This window comes from Pinus tabuliformis, chromosome 1_2, assembly GCF_031772625.1.
Source record: "Pinus tabuliformis cultivar Carrire ecotype Pingquan chromosome 1_2, CPIR1, whole genome shotgun sequence".
Lineage (NCBI taxonomy): Eukaryota > Viridiplantae > Streptophyta > Pinopsida > Pinales > Pinaceae > Pinus > Pinus tabuliformis.
In genome coordinates, this window is record NC_142298.1 from 335529752 (window position 1) to 335545731 (window position 15980).

A 15980-nucleotide genomic window follows, 5' to 3' on the forward strand; every position below is an offset into this window, starting at 1 on the left:
CTGTTTTCAACTTCATTTTTGTTTTCATCCATGGTGTAAGTGTGTGGAATGGCATCTTCTTCTTCTTCCCTAATAGGCTCTTCAAAGATTTCAGGTTGTTCTCCTAAGGAGTCTTCTAACTCTCCTGCAGTCAGAGAGGGAAGCTGATAGTCACCGAAGAAGAGGGAAGGTTGATTGTTTGATGGTGTGGGGGTATTTGGAAATAATTTCCCTAAAGTGTCTCTACTCCTACGAGGCATGAAAGAAAAATGTTTTTCCTTTTTATGAGTTTTTTTCAAAACCAAATGAAAGACGGAAAGGAAATCAAGAGTAACATCTATTCAGAAAATGAAAAATAGAAACAAAAAGAAGAAATTACATCTACTAGAAACTTACTCGGCAATGACACCAAAAGGTGATGAGCCTCAGTATTGTAGCAAGACTACTACAACTCTTAGGGCTACCAGCTTTACTTTATCAACTTGGGGTTTCGTACAAACTTGGAGGTGATAGTGCTATATACCCAATAGATGCATCATCATCTACTCATGTCACTTCTCAACTGGGGCACTTGACCATTAGGGTTCCAAACCATTCCTCTATTGAACTAAAGGGAGTTTGACTGCTAACAATGGAATGTAAAGCTATTTCTAGTCCAAAGAAGGTAAATTCTTATAAAACCAAGAAATGAAAGTTACGAACTTGTAAATGCTATGAAATGACACCAATCACTTGCAGAAAGGAAATTATGCTAATATTGTACTTGATCACCTAGCTATCAGGGTTTCTTGAAAATGGAATATTATTATATCATTTCATAATTCAAACATGGATGCATTAACTATCTCATTCGCACTTGCAGAATAGATAAAGTTCTAATTACTAAACTTAGAAATAAAAGAGCTAATGCTATTTAATCGTGCAAGAAGGAAAGGAGTGAAAGGACTAGTCTAGGTGGCACTTTTGGTTATGGAGCCCAAGTTGAGGGGTTAAATTACACCTAAACTAGGCTATACTATCATTTTTAGGTCAAAATAGGGTCAAAATAGGTTGCTACAGGATCTCCTGAATTGCTACAGGAAGTTGGCTGAGAGGTTTTGGAGGACAAGAATGGTGGAATGAAGTGTTGGAAAGGTGCATGACAATGTTGGAAGGTGTGGGGAAGGTGAACTTCACCCAAGGCCAAGCCTAACATGCCAAGAAGGTTGGATTTTCCTAAGCCGGTTTGCTCACGGTGGTTGGAAAACAAAGGTTCAGAATATGGGCTGGCATGCCTCAAGAGAAGGTGGAGAAGACCTAGGTGGACTTGGTTGGAGGATTCCCTTCCTCCAGATCAATAATCCCTACAATAAAACCTGTCTCTCTTTGCATTTACAAATTATTTCATGTCAACATGGAAAATATGAGTTGAATTTAGAAAATTTGATCTAATTGTTCTTAAGGACTAGATCTGTGAAATGGACTACCTTCTAAGCTACAACAACCTCAAGAATAAGAATAAAAACTGCAAATATTTCCAAGGAATCATAAACATATATCTAGCTAAGAATGAGACTTAACCTAGCCAATGAATAAAAGACAAACTTTGTTTTTGGGTTGTTAGAGTGGGGTCCCCTAATCATGGTCCCATAAGGAATATGAGATAGAGGTCACTGTAACAATCTTTCCTGGTATATTTTCCTTCACTAGACTACAATAATACTCTACTCTTTAAGATAATGAAAGCATGGATAAGCAACAACTTAATCAACCTTATAAGCTAAACAGAAACATAAATAAATTTAGCAGTTAATCAACATTCTAAGCTAATAATACAGATACAAAAGAGAGGAACTTCTACTGCTAGGGTTGGGCCCTAACCCAAGAGCTTCAGTCCTCCAAGTCAACTTAGTGATGGATCAAAACAGAATTTCTCATTATCATAAAAATTTCAAATACATCATAACAATAGCAGTCAAATCTACTTCAACTTAATGGACTCTTGGATACAATGAAAATTTGAATCCTAATGAGTCCCTTAGCTTTCTTATTTATAAAAAACTGGAGCTACCAAAAACTCCCTAACTCGAGAATAAATTTTCCTTGACTATCACTAACTTGGTTGTCAATGAACTCAGCTTGCTTGGCTGCCAGTGACAACGAGCTGATGAGATAGAAGGGGGCAATCTTCAAATGATTTGAGGAGTTAAGGAGGGAGATCACTTCCTAGAATCTCTCTTGCTTCCCTACTCCGAGTCCTTGCATTCAAGTCATCTCAAAACTACTCCAATTTTCTACATTTAACACACATTAAGCCATATGACATAGTAAGTCACTTTTACTCTTCTCACTAAGCAAAATATAACAAAATATATAAATAAGTGTGAGAAAATACAGTTTAATAAGTTGGAGAGTTGCATTGTGACCCATATAGTTCACCTATTCATGAGCATCATCAACTTTATCTACATTCGTCCATGGTATCAAGGGTAATATAACATATATCTTGTTATCCCCATGTTCGTGAAGATTTTATGTTCAACGTCTTGATACAGAAGACCCCATGGAGATTTTATAGAAAATGTAGGTTATGTGTTTTATTCACTATCACATGAACATGATGCCTCAATTAAAAAATATATATATTTGGATTTCCAAATGGCTTTGGATGGGTTCTCACTCATGGGGATTTTACTTTTGTAGGGCCTTCCCCTCCTCTGAAACCTTTCCATGAAATGATCACCATCAATTTGACTCTTTTGATGTGAACAACTGGACTCATTCAAACCTTTTCCTCTAAAATTTTGTGAAGAGTCACAATACGCACAAGTAGATTGGATAGATGTAGGTATTAGGGCCATGGAACACGATACCCCTCTCTCAATAACCCTACTAAAAAGTTGGTGGAACCCTTATTAAATTGGAACCATACTTTGGATATCTAGAATCACATGATTTGATGTATTGCTTAATTTTAAACACGAGGAAGAATATTATAAAATTTATATGATGTTGCAACATTATAAAATTTAATTGACTTTGTCACATTTCTGGTTTCCCTTAAGGGAAGTTTTAGTTACTCGGTACATGCCTTAAAGTATGGATTTCACTAGTTTCAATCCCATTTCATTTCCTATGTGAGCATCACCCAATGCAATGAGTGCTAATTGAACTATTCAAACAATGAGAAATTAGTTAATTGCAACTAATATTTATGATTACAGGTCATAATGACTTACCCTTTGTAGATAATCTCATAAATGACATTTCATAAAATTAAATTATTGAAATCCCTCGATGTTGAAATAAAAGAGTGAAGTGAACTAACTCAGTAGTTCATAGGGCAAAATACTTGCGAAGATTTTTGAAAATGGGATAGATACATAAGTGGGATTGATTATAGGGAAAGCTACATAGCTAAGCTATGTTGAGCTAGATCAGTGTTGGAATAGGTGACCTCTCAATAAGTTTTAAATATCAACGATAAAGCTTGAGAAGTGTCAATTGATGCTATGTGATTCATTTTCTCATTTAAAGTTATTGGTAATTGTTCAGTATTCTTAGCTAATTTTATTGTCGAAGCTCCCATTGTGATGTATGCCAAATATTAAAAATTGAGATAGGTAATCCTCATGCCTAGACTTAAAAGAACATGCCTTAGTTCCATGTTTGAATAAGCCAAAATTGGACTTCCAAGCACATAAACATGGCCATATTTGTAAATTTTTTGCTACTCACATTCTCCACATGGGGCCAATGAACTTTTCCATATGTAACATTGGATCATATCAAAAACCCCTTAAAACAACTTCTCAACTGTCAAACAAAAAAGAGAGCATTGTCTAGTGTAAATTTATATACAAAACATGTAAAAAAAAAACTAAAAATGTGTGAATCCTTGGTTTCTAATATTCCAATTGTTATATCTCTTGCATATGAAGGATAAATGATGTTCCATAAGAAGTAGTGCATAGAAAACACAAAGGGTTTTTTGAGGACTAGTTGCATGATACTTTTCGATGCCTTTTTTATGTACTCTATAAAGCATAATGTAAAAAATTTCATCTTGGGGAGACCTTTTTAATGTTATGGTTTTGAACATTTGGAGGTCAAAATTAAATTATGTCAACTCCATGATGCTCCATGATCCTTAAAATATATCTAGGCTAACGCCTACCTTCAAATATGTCGTTCTTTTTTCTATTTATTTGCTAGCTTGTTCACGACTTGTGAGACTAACATTTGGCTAAGAAACCATGAGTTGACTCGAACCCACCAACATGCAAAATGATCTTGGGCCGTTGATCTGCCTCGCAAGATCCAATGGTTGAAGAATATATCAGATGGAAAAGAAGCCCTGAGAATACCCGCCCGATGAGGGCGATATTCTCTCTCCTACTAGAGCCACGTATTGCATGTTGAGTGGCATCGGGTTCAAATCTTTGAAACCACTTTCCGGAGTTGAGAGCTTTCGATAAGCCAAAAACCACCATGAGGGCGGTATTGAAACTAAAGGTAGTAATGAGGAAGGTTTCGAGTCCACTGAGGAAGCAAAATCTCTGGCTTGGACCCATCATTCTGCAATTTGAATCTCCACCCTTGACCCTCTTCCGTTTCATACAACGGATGAGAGGAGCGATTCCCACCATTCAAGCATCCAAAAACTTGTAGACCAACCCTGTCGGTTCGCTATATCCATTGCCAACTATTATATACCTATGGTGGGGTGCTGCTGTTCCTTCTGACTGGAGACTCTTCACCCCCTCTTCCCGCTGAGTAAAACTGAGTTGATCTGAGTTAGGAGAAAGTTTTCAAAGAATCCTTAATCTATAGATCATCTCCCACCCAAGAACTCTGTGTCTGAGCTGTTCTGGACTAATAAAGCTAACAAAGGCCTGTGTGCCATTTTCAAAATTACTTCTGGAAAACCCCTTCATGTTGATTGTGTATCTACAAACCCAACCTCTGCTACTGCTAACCTTCTCTATTCTGATGTATCTCTCGATCCTCATTCACCTGGTTAAGACAGTGTTCCCTCAATCTACCCCGAGGAACCTCTTGCCATCTGTACTTATTATTGTTTTTGGTGTAGAGTGCACCTTTGTTGGCAAGTATGTCTGCCAATTTATTGGTCGTCCTACGCACATGTGTGAAGCTTAAGGTTCTCATGTTTTGCAGGAAGAGATGGATTCTTTGATAAACCTACAGAAACCTCCAGTGTCTCGAGACCTCTTCTGGAGCTGAACTAGAATAGATTCTCTTGACCGAATTGATGATCAGCTCATAATCTACTTCAATTATGATATTCTGAAGATTATTGTACTTCAAGATTTCTAACATTGCTGTAATGCCATTAGCTCCACCATATTGTCTGTGGCTCTTCCCAGATTGAAATGAAAATTGTATTGTATGCAACCCTTATCATCCCTTATTACACCACCATGACTAGCCATACCTGGATTTCCTTTTAAGGCCCCATCTATGTTACATTTCATAAATCCCTGAGGGGGAGGATGCCAGAAATCTTTATCAGTGACCAGTTGCTTTACCACCCTGTTCTTGCCCTAAGGAGTAAGCCCCTGCATACCCAACTAAAGAAGTACTACACATCAGCATTTGAAGGGAGAGTTGTAGGGAGTGTTTGCATTAAAGTTCCAACCGTCTCCTTGAGCTGTCTTAAAATTTGTTCCATGATGTTCTGGGAGGAATTTATTTTATTTTTGAAAACTCTATTGTTGCGTTCTTTCCATACGTCCCATATTAGGAAGCTTGGAGTTAAATCCTAAGCTTTGTTTATCGTTTCATAATCAGAGAAGTTCCTCCTCCAGTTGCTTAGGGTATTGGTAATGCTTCCTCTGTCCCTGTCTGTTTGTCTGAATATTAAGGAAATACTATCCCACAACATGGAGTTAGATATGCGAGTGTTGAGAAGGTGCTCCATTGTTCCCTCTTATGATTCACATAGCTAGCATCTGGATGGGCCCACAATGACCCTTTTCCGGATATTCTCCCATGTCATAATTTTCTTATGATGTACCAGCCACATGAACAATTTGGTTTTCATCCATCCTTGGTTCTTTCAGAGATTCTTCCATACCCAATCCGGTTTTGTGGAATCAAGCTCAAGGGCTATGCATTTTGCCTCTTTTAGGTTAAAGGTGCCTTCATTGTTATCTCCCCATCTGAGTTGATTAGGATCAGCTGATATCAGTATCTTTCTTTGATCCAAAATGGCCATTAGAGCATCAGCCTTTGCTTTCAAGGGGTTATCATACCTGTAATCCATTTTCTTCCAGGTTCTCCATTTTCCTTTCCTGTTTGTCTGATCCCAAAAATCATTTACCCAGAGTAACCCTTTGTTATTAGTATCATTTTTGAGATCCATAAAGTCCTCTCTTAACAGCTTTGGTTCCTGTTGCCATTTATCCTCCCAAAACCATGCCATGTCTCCTGCTCTAATCTCCCAGAAGCTATTATTTTGAACTATGTCTCTATTATTCCAAGCTTTATTCCAGATGTGGGAGCCTTTTATGATGCCAGACATTCTTATGTGGTCCTTGTTTTGCCAATTTCTTGCATATTTCTGGTTCCAAATTTGAGCCCAAGGAGCATCTGAATCTTTTATCCATATCCGCTATAATTTTGCCCCCAAAACTTTATTTAGCACTTCAAGATCATCCAGTCCTAAGCCTCCGTGGTTTTTAGGTTTACAAATCTTTTCCCAAGCAACCAAGGCCAATTTCTTCTTTTCTTCTCCTTTACCCCAAAGGAAATCTCTTTGGATATTTCTCCATTGTTGCATAACTCCTTTTGGAGCTCGAAGGGCTGAAAACATGAAGATGGGGATTGTTTGCAGGACAGCTTTTGTAAGCACCAATCGGCCTGCCAAGTTCAAAGATCTATTAGTCCATATTCGCGTCTTGTCCTGCAGCTAATTAAATCACAGACTCCAAAACAGTCTTGTTCAGAGGTTTGTCTGTGAGCGGTACACCTATATATTTGGAAGGTAGCATTTCTCTTTGAAAGCCTAGAATTCTGGAGATATTTTGTTGAATAGCAATATTAGTATTGAAAAAGAAAATCTTTGATTTGGAGAGACTCACCTTTGTGCTTGCCGCCATAGTGAAGTCACTTAGGATTTGTTTGTAAGCAAGTGATTCTTTGACTGTGGGAATGCCCTGTAGTATGGTATCATCTACAACTTGCTGATGGGTAAAAGTCTGCTCGTTCTCGGAAAGTTTGAGACCCTGGATCTTACCTGCTTCTTTAGCGGACTTTATGGCTCAACCTAGTCCTTCCATCATAAGAATAAAGAGAAAGGGGGATAGAGGATCTCCCTACCTGAGGGCTCTTGAAGGTTTAAAGGTCTTAGATGGAGAACCATTTACTAGATTTGAAAAAGTAGAGGAAGTCACCAGGGCCATTACCCATCTTACCCAGTTGTGGTCAAATCCAAAAGCTAGCAAGACCTTCTTGATGTAGGTCCAATTTAACTTATCATACTCCTTTTCTAGGTCCAATCACATAATAATTCCTGCCTACCTTTTACACACCAATGAGTGAACCACCTCATGCACTTGAATGATATTATTGAGAATTTGTCTACCCTCCACATATCCCGTCTGCTCCACCGAAACCAGAGTAGGAAGAATGGGTTTGAGTCTGTTGGCAATAATTTTGGATACTATCTTATACACCACATTGCGTAAAGCTATAGGTCTAAATCTGTCTGGTGTCATAGCATTGTCCTATTTAGGAATCAAGGAGATGAAGGATGCATTGAGCGCTTTCAATACCGTTCTATTCTTCCTGGAGTCCTCCACCACATTTAGAATATCTTGCTTGACAATACTCTAGCATGCTTTAAAGAAATCTACATTGAAGCCATCTGGGCCTGGCACTTTTCCATTCTGCATTTCTTTAATGACCTCACTAACCTCATCTTCATTCACCAGCCTATTAAGACTATAATTATCTTCTCTTGTTACTAGCATAGGGATGTGCTTTGTGAAGTCCCTGATGGATTGTGATCGGTCGAAGAGAGGTTCCTCTACTATGCTTTGAAAATGCCGAACCAGCACAGTTTCTATTTCTTTATGGGTATTGAGATGATGGCCTCTGGAGTCCTTGATCGTGGAGATTCTGTTGTGAGACCTGTGTTCCATTGTAGATCTGTGGAAAAACCTTGTGTTTCTTTCCCCTTCTTTTAGCCATTGTACTCTTGATTTTTGTCTCCAAAATATTTCCTCTTGTTTGCATAAGTCCTCCCAATCTTGTTGATGCTTGTTGGCTTGTTCATTTCTATCCCCATCAAAGCCATCTGTGATAAGGGTTTGATTAATTTCCTGCATTTTTCTTTCAACAACTTTTTTCACTTCAAAAATATTACCAAACTCATTCTTATTCCAATCTTTGAGCCTGAGTTTGATATGCTTCAATATTTTGTGTAATAGAAACATCCTCATTCCCTGGATCTGCAGATCTTCTTTCCACCATTTTCCAATGTTGCTAATAAATTCTGGATGGGTGAGCCAAATGTTTTCAAACCTAAAACATCTGTTCTTTGGGGTTCCAATGCCGGTCGCCTCAAATTGAACAGGCCAATGGTCCGAGCCACCAAAGGGGAGAATTCTCACTGTCATATCAAGGCCTGTGAGCATGAGGTCTTTTGAGATAATGAATCTATCTAACTTTGAGGCTACTTGAGCCTCTCCTCTTTTGTTGATCCAGGTAAAGAGGCCATTATTTGTAACTATGTCAACCAGCTTCATGTTGTCTATAAAATTCTGAAATGCTATAGAGTCTCTGCTTAGTGTTCTGGTCCCACCTTTTTTTTCTGACAGGGATTTGATCATGTTAAAGTCCCTGCCCAGAATCCATGGCATTCCTAAATGTCTAACTCTTAAATCCTCTAGAGAAGTAAGTAGTCTGAGTTTTTCATCAGGTCTCTGAGGGCCATAAACATTTGTGATTAAATAAGTCTCCCTGTCTCCCGCAGGCTGAATAACCACTGATAAATAATTCCTAGATGCTTTAGCATCCACTATGCCAATCTTTTGAGGGTTCCCAAGTGTTAGAATCCCTCCTACTATTTTGTCTGCTTTGACTTCTAGAAAATCATATCTCTTGAGCCATTTACTGTGTATTTCTCTTATTTTCTGAATTGAACATTTAGTTTCCTGGATGAAAATCATATCTGGAGTTTCTTGTTTCATTCTATTGTTAAGATTCCTTTGCTTCCTTTTACTCCCTATACCTCTAATATTCCAAGATGTGAGCTTCATTAAGAAAGATTTGTAAGGGAGTAGCTGGTTAGATCTTTCATCTTACCTGAATCTATTATCAGTTTTCCACATTCTATCAGTAACTCATTTTATTTCTTTCTACCCCTTTTCCTTCCTGGGTTTCTGGGAGTGAGGCCTGAGGTGGTTTTCAAGGTTTTCACCCCTTTGTTGTCTTGTCTTTCGAGGTTTCTTTTCTCTCTCATTCCTTTAGCTTGAGTTCTCCACAGAAACAACTGCTTCACTCTATTAAACTCATCTTGAGGTAATGAATCCATACCTTCCATGGTCCCCTGTTTCAGGAATCTTTCCAGATCTACATGTTCTCTTTCGAGAATATCCTGCAGTTCATGATCCTCCGTTTCCACCTCACTCAGGGTCATTTCTTGGTCCATTTCAAGTTCCATGTTGCTCAACATAGTCTCATTTTGCTGGTTATTGTCCTGTGTCTTCTCCCTATTTTCTTCCTTTTCCTTCTCCCCTGGGTTGTCCTCTATGGCCTGATTTGCCTTTGTTACCTCTTCCTCTTCTTCTAGTATCTTGTACCTGTTCTGACTTGCCTGTTTTTCCTCGGTGTGGTTTTTCTTTTGCAACCTTTTCCCTCCTTTACCTCTATTTCCCACTTTATGAAAGCTTTTAGTTTCTTTCCCTATTGTAACTTTACTTCTGCTCTCTGTATTGTTGAGAGGGCAGTCTCTGAATAGATGCCCATGTTCATGGCATTTGCGACATCTAAAAGGAACATGTTCATAATCCACTGTTTGCACCCATTCTTCATCAAAAACTTCCAGGATCACCTCATCCGGTAGAGCTCCAGAGAGATCCATCTCCACACATATACAGGCAAATGAGTTGTACTTTCCCCTTCTCGTTGCCTCATATATTTTAACAAAACGCCCTAATTTATTTCCTATTGCTGATAAAGATTCTGGTTGCCAGTAATCTAGAGGTAAGGAGTAGAGCCTTACCCAAAGCAGGACCGAGGTGAAGGTCTCATGCTCCGGGACAAAATTCGTCATCCAAGGCCGCATATAGAGGCCTGCAACTACATAGAAGTAGGGCCCTCCTTCAAACACCTTGTCTTTATCCTCGATGTTATTAAAGGCTACAGTAAAGAAAGCCTTTGACCCTAGATGTAGGTCTATATCCCCTTTCAGTTTCCAGTGATATTTAATCCACGCCTATAGTGCCTTCTCTGTGGGCCATAACCCCATGAATTTACAATGATGGCATAAGTACTCATGTGATCCTTATGCACCTGCATTGCTAGATCACTTAACACCACTCTAGGTGTGACAACGGTCTTAGACTTACATGGACCATTTTATTTTTTGTTTTTTGCTTGCTGTTTTTTGTTTCTTCTTCTTTATCTTTTTTTTTCCATCTCCCTCCCTCTTATTATTCTGCTTCTGTGTATCGTCGTTGTCTCATTTCCCTCCTCTTGATAGACCTTTCTCAACCTCCAGCATTTTCTTGCCTCGGCTGGAGATTGCCTGACTGTAGGAGGGAGTTGAGCTCCCCCCTTTACGCCCCTCCATGGTGTTTAATGCTTGATTAATTTTGTAAACTGTAGCTCTTACCAGTAGTCGTTTGTTCCTTTCCTCTGCTTTGATTAATGTCAAATGCTTATAAAATGATTTAAAATCAATGGATTAGGTTATTTTCATTTTAAGGGTCATGTTAGTTGTTTATTATTATAATTTCTTTCTCTTTTTCCAAATAACTATTAATTAAAAAATAATATATTAAAATTAAAATAAGATTTGATTATTCGTTATGAGAAAAAAAAAATCACTGTAAATCACATGATAAATCATTTGTCCACGCGTTTCGAACCAACCATTTTGATTATTCTTATTACATTTAATTTATTGTATAACCAATTTAATTGTTTTTTCTTTTTATAACTAATTCACACAAGTAATTCCTTGTAATTTATATATTTTTCCTTTTGGTTCAATTGTTGTTTTATTACTTCTTCCTTAGGTTAAACTAAGGTCATGTTAGTTAAATATTATCATATAATATGTTTATTATTTAATTCAGTTAAAAATAAATAAATAAATAATAATAATAATAATAATAATAATAAATTAATTAGTATTTTGTTTTTTTTCTCGTCGAGTCAAAATTAGTTGTTTTTAGCCATTTTCCCCTAGGTGGGTGTTTTTAGCCGTTTTCGTGATGACGTTACAATGTCTTGACTCCTTATTTAACCTACTCCTATGATCTGATTTTTTATCTGGTCCTGATAATGAACCACAATGATTGGTTCGAAACACCTCAGCTTAAATCTACAATATGATTTCTTCTGAAATTATTTTCAAATGAAAATATAAATCAAGAAAATTTAAATTTGAAAACAATTGGTCATCATGATATATCTGTTTGTTCGTGCGTTCGAAATATCGAGTTATTTATTTTCATAGAGGGGCAAGAGTGTACATGTAGTTTACACATGACGAAGTTAACTATAATTAGTAATTCCTTTTATAGCCTTGGTAAATTATATTTTAAGAAATATGGAGAAGAGTGGAAATTTGGATTTTTCTTTTTGGTTAATATTTACTAAAATAATTTAAAATAACCTTTTTTTAACATTATGTATTAAGAAATAATTAAGTTATATTTTGAAATAATTTTTCCATAAAAGACCTAGGAATCCTTTCCCCACAACAATGCTATCAAAATTAATTTTAGATTTAAACTTTAATATGCAAAGTCAATGACAATTAAAGATCTATCAACAATGTCATCAACACTATTTTTAAATTTAAAAATATATATGTTAAAGTTAATGACAATTGTGGTCGAGATGTTGTATCAGTTGGTTCCTAAGGATTACTGAATTATTATGGCGTTGTTGGGGGAATTCCCTCGATCGTTAAAAGTAATTGGTAAGTATTTGGTATTGTACAAAATATTTTTACTAAATATTACGTTTTTTTATGATAAATATAGATTCAATACTATTATATTTTTTTAAAACATTTAAAATTTTGAAATTTGACGATTGTAATCTGAATTTACAAAATTCTCTGAATTTTTTTATCAAAATATTACTAAAATTTCTATCATTTTTAAAAAGAAAAATAATATAGTTAAACTATGACAATTATTATTATTTTCAAGCCAGAACGACAAACCCTCAGTGTACATGTAGTTTAAATATGACGGCTTATGCCATTAACAATCCTTTCTATAGCCGACATTATGTTGGATAAATTATATTTTAATAAATATGGAGGCGAAATTTGGATTTTCCTTTTTTATAAGGATTAAAATATACTAAAACTCGGATTTTAAAAATAATATATTAATTCAAATCCTTCCCATTTATTTGTATATTTAATTATTTTTTTAATTCAAAATCAATAAATTATTAATATAACAAATATTTTAAAAATTAAATTAAATATAAATATAAAATTAACACTATAAATTATTTTTGTGGATAAGTAATAAGTTAACAAACTATTATGTATTTAGTTTTATTGTAAATTATTTTTATTAATTTATTATATTACTTATTATTATAATATAAAATATAAAATTATTATTTTTATAAATTTGAACACGGTATAAAGTAGATTTGTAAGTGTAATGTAAGTATGTAAATAATTATAAAAGTCAAAAATAACTATGCATATTCACTTCAATTTTTTCATTGATGTTATGAACTTGTGAATAGGCTTTGTTACAATGGATTTGGGCTAATACCATGGCTTATCAATACCACATCCCAAAAAATCATAACCTATTTCACAATCAAAATATTTTATAAGAATATGACAAGATTCTTAACCAGATTCACCCCCACTTTACCATGGATATTATTAACTTGTAAATAGACTTTGTTAGAATACCATGGGCAAATACCATGACTTATCAATACCACATGCTCAAAAGCCATAACTTATTTGACAATTAAAATATTTTATTTTAATTTAAATTTATAACAAGCTAATAGGAAAAGGGTTAAAAAGACTTATGAGATATATTTAAATTCTCTATCTTCAATACTATTAAAAATATTCCCATAGAAATTAAATTAAGGTTTTAATAAAATAAAAAAATGAGAATATTTTTATATTTAAAGACATGAAATTTATATAATACAAATGGTATTAGTAAGAACCAACATAGATCCATCTTAACTAAATATCCAAACCATGGCAACAAGCAAATGAAGGGAAGAGAGGGGGAGGGAGAGAGAGGAAGGGATATAGTGACAAAGTTGGAGGGCAGAGACAGAGACAGAGGCAAAGTGTGTGTGTGTGTGGTGGGGGGGAGAGAGAGCGGAGGGGAGAAAGAGAAGAAGAGGGGGGAAGAGAGGGAGGAAAGAACAAATACATAGGGAGATAGAGGTGGAGAGAGAGAGGCAGTGAAAGGGAGAGATGGAGAGATAGAGGGAGAGAGGAGAGGAGGGAAGAGAGAGAAGAGGTGGGGAGAGAGATAGGGAGAGAAGGGAAAGAGAGAGAGAGAGGGAGGCACAAATATGGAGAAGAGAGAGAGAGAGAGAGAGAGAGATGGAGGGGTTAGAGAAAGAGCTAGGTGGGAGATAAAGAGAAAGAAAGGACTGAAGAGAGAGAAGGAGAGAGATGGAGTTGGAGGGGGAGAGAGAGGGAAGGAAGAAGAAAGAAATAGAGGGAGAATGTTAGAGAGAGAGGGGGAGTGACAAGAGCCGGATGGAGAAAGAGAGGAAGAGAGGAAGAGGGAGGGGGAGAGTGGGAATAAGAAAAAGACACATAAATACAAGTATAGATATTATATAGTATTATATAACTAGCTTAGATCCATATTAGCCTGGATCTATCAAGCTCCCAGAGAGATGAAATATCTAGAGGTGCATGAAATATCTAGAGGTGCAAACATTTCCTCAAGTTTTGCACTCAAAAAAGAGGTTTCCACCTCGAGAGATTGGATCCCTTTGGGTCAAGATGGATCTAGGCTAGTGTAAAAATAGTCAAAGTTAATTTAACTTACCATATACATATAAAGTAAATTTTACTTTCAAACTATATGGGAACGACACACCCTTTCAACCGGAGCTCCAATGAGCTTTGAAGATTTTTTTTTTGAGTTTCGTCATTCCTTAGGGTTGAGGAATACAAAGCCTGTAGAGAATTATGTTGAACTGCCCACAAAACATGAGCCTATGTTGAAACCTTTGCAGGAATAAAGGCCAAAGACATCCTTAACACGTAAATGCTTAATTGAGAAACTGGAGCACCTCTACCTAAGGGCAATATCTGGGATGTCATGCTGATAAGTATTTCTTTTGTTGTTTATGTATATACATTACAGAAAATTGTTTGTGCATATTGTATGTGGCAATCAATGCTTAAACATTAGAGTTGCTTTGTTTTTCCTCTTAAAAATGAAACTAGAGAAACATATGTAAAATTGTTCCTTTGTATTTTTAAGCCAAATTGTTTCAAAGACTATTCATGTGTAGAAAAGAGAATTAATAATGAACTTCACATTTTATATATATTAAAAAGAAAGATCCAAAAAAAACACCCACCAAATATATTTTTATATAAAAAATATTATATATTTATTTAAATTAATTTGAATATTTAAATATTTTGATTGTTATATAAATAATAATTTTTTATTTTTTATTTTTATTTTAATTTTAATTTTTTTATTTTTTTATATAATATTACTGTTTTGATTAACCAATTTCCCATACATTTTAGAAAATCTCTAACCCTTCCCCACACTCTTATCTAAATTCCCAAAATTCTCACTTGCCAAAAACTCATTCAACATATATATATTTCACTGATCACCGTGCTACTAGCTACTTCTACCTTATCATATTTCCGTCTAGCATGTCTTTGTTTTTGTGTATAACAATATTACTAAGGGGGTCAGAGCTGCTCTTACTTATTCATGTGTAGACTTTGAAGGAGCTGTGGTAGCGATTTTAATCGTTATTCAGACATTAATTTAAAAGGAAAAGCAGAGAAATTGTATTTGAAGTAATTTTTTTACTGAATCCTTCCTTGAAGACTGCAAGTGATATTTGTATTTAATTCGGAACACGTTAATCTCCAGCACGGTCGCCCAGTAAATAAAACAATTCGTTACTTGAATTTCATTATCTTGTTTTTGTTGACTCAGCATCGTGTCTAATAAATCAAGCGCAGGAGACGTATGAGTGGCTGTCAAGAAAACGTTGCAGAGATATCAAGAAGTATTATTAATTGACAAATAATATTAAAAATGGAAGGTTACACATCACAAGTATTAAATGGAAAGTCACACATCACATGTATTTGAAAATCTCGAAAGGATCGTCACGCAATCTCTCTAAGGCTTGACTCGTTCAGTTCAGAGTTAATTGAGATTCGTCCATTATCACAGTGAAGAAGGGTTGACTTGTTCAGTTCAGAGCTAAATGAGATTCGTCCATTATCACAGTGAAGAAATTAGATCTTTCAAGTTTCATATTAAATTTATATTAATCACATATGACATTCAACAATCTCTGGTAGTGTGAATAGAAAAGTAACTGAAATAAAATAAGAGTTTCTTTTGTAAAATAACGGAGGTAAAAGGAGCGTATTTAACAGTGTCTGCAGGTGAGAGTGGAAAGTAACGGAGGTAAAATTGAGAATGTGTGCATCGATCCCACGTACATAGTTGATTCTTGGCTCTGTCACTCAGTCATTAGACTCCTATAAATAGGATATCAATACATCCTGTAAGCTGTCTGAGCTTACTGAGCTT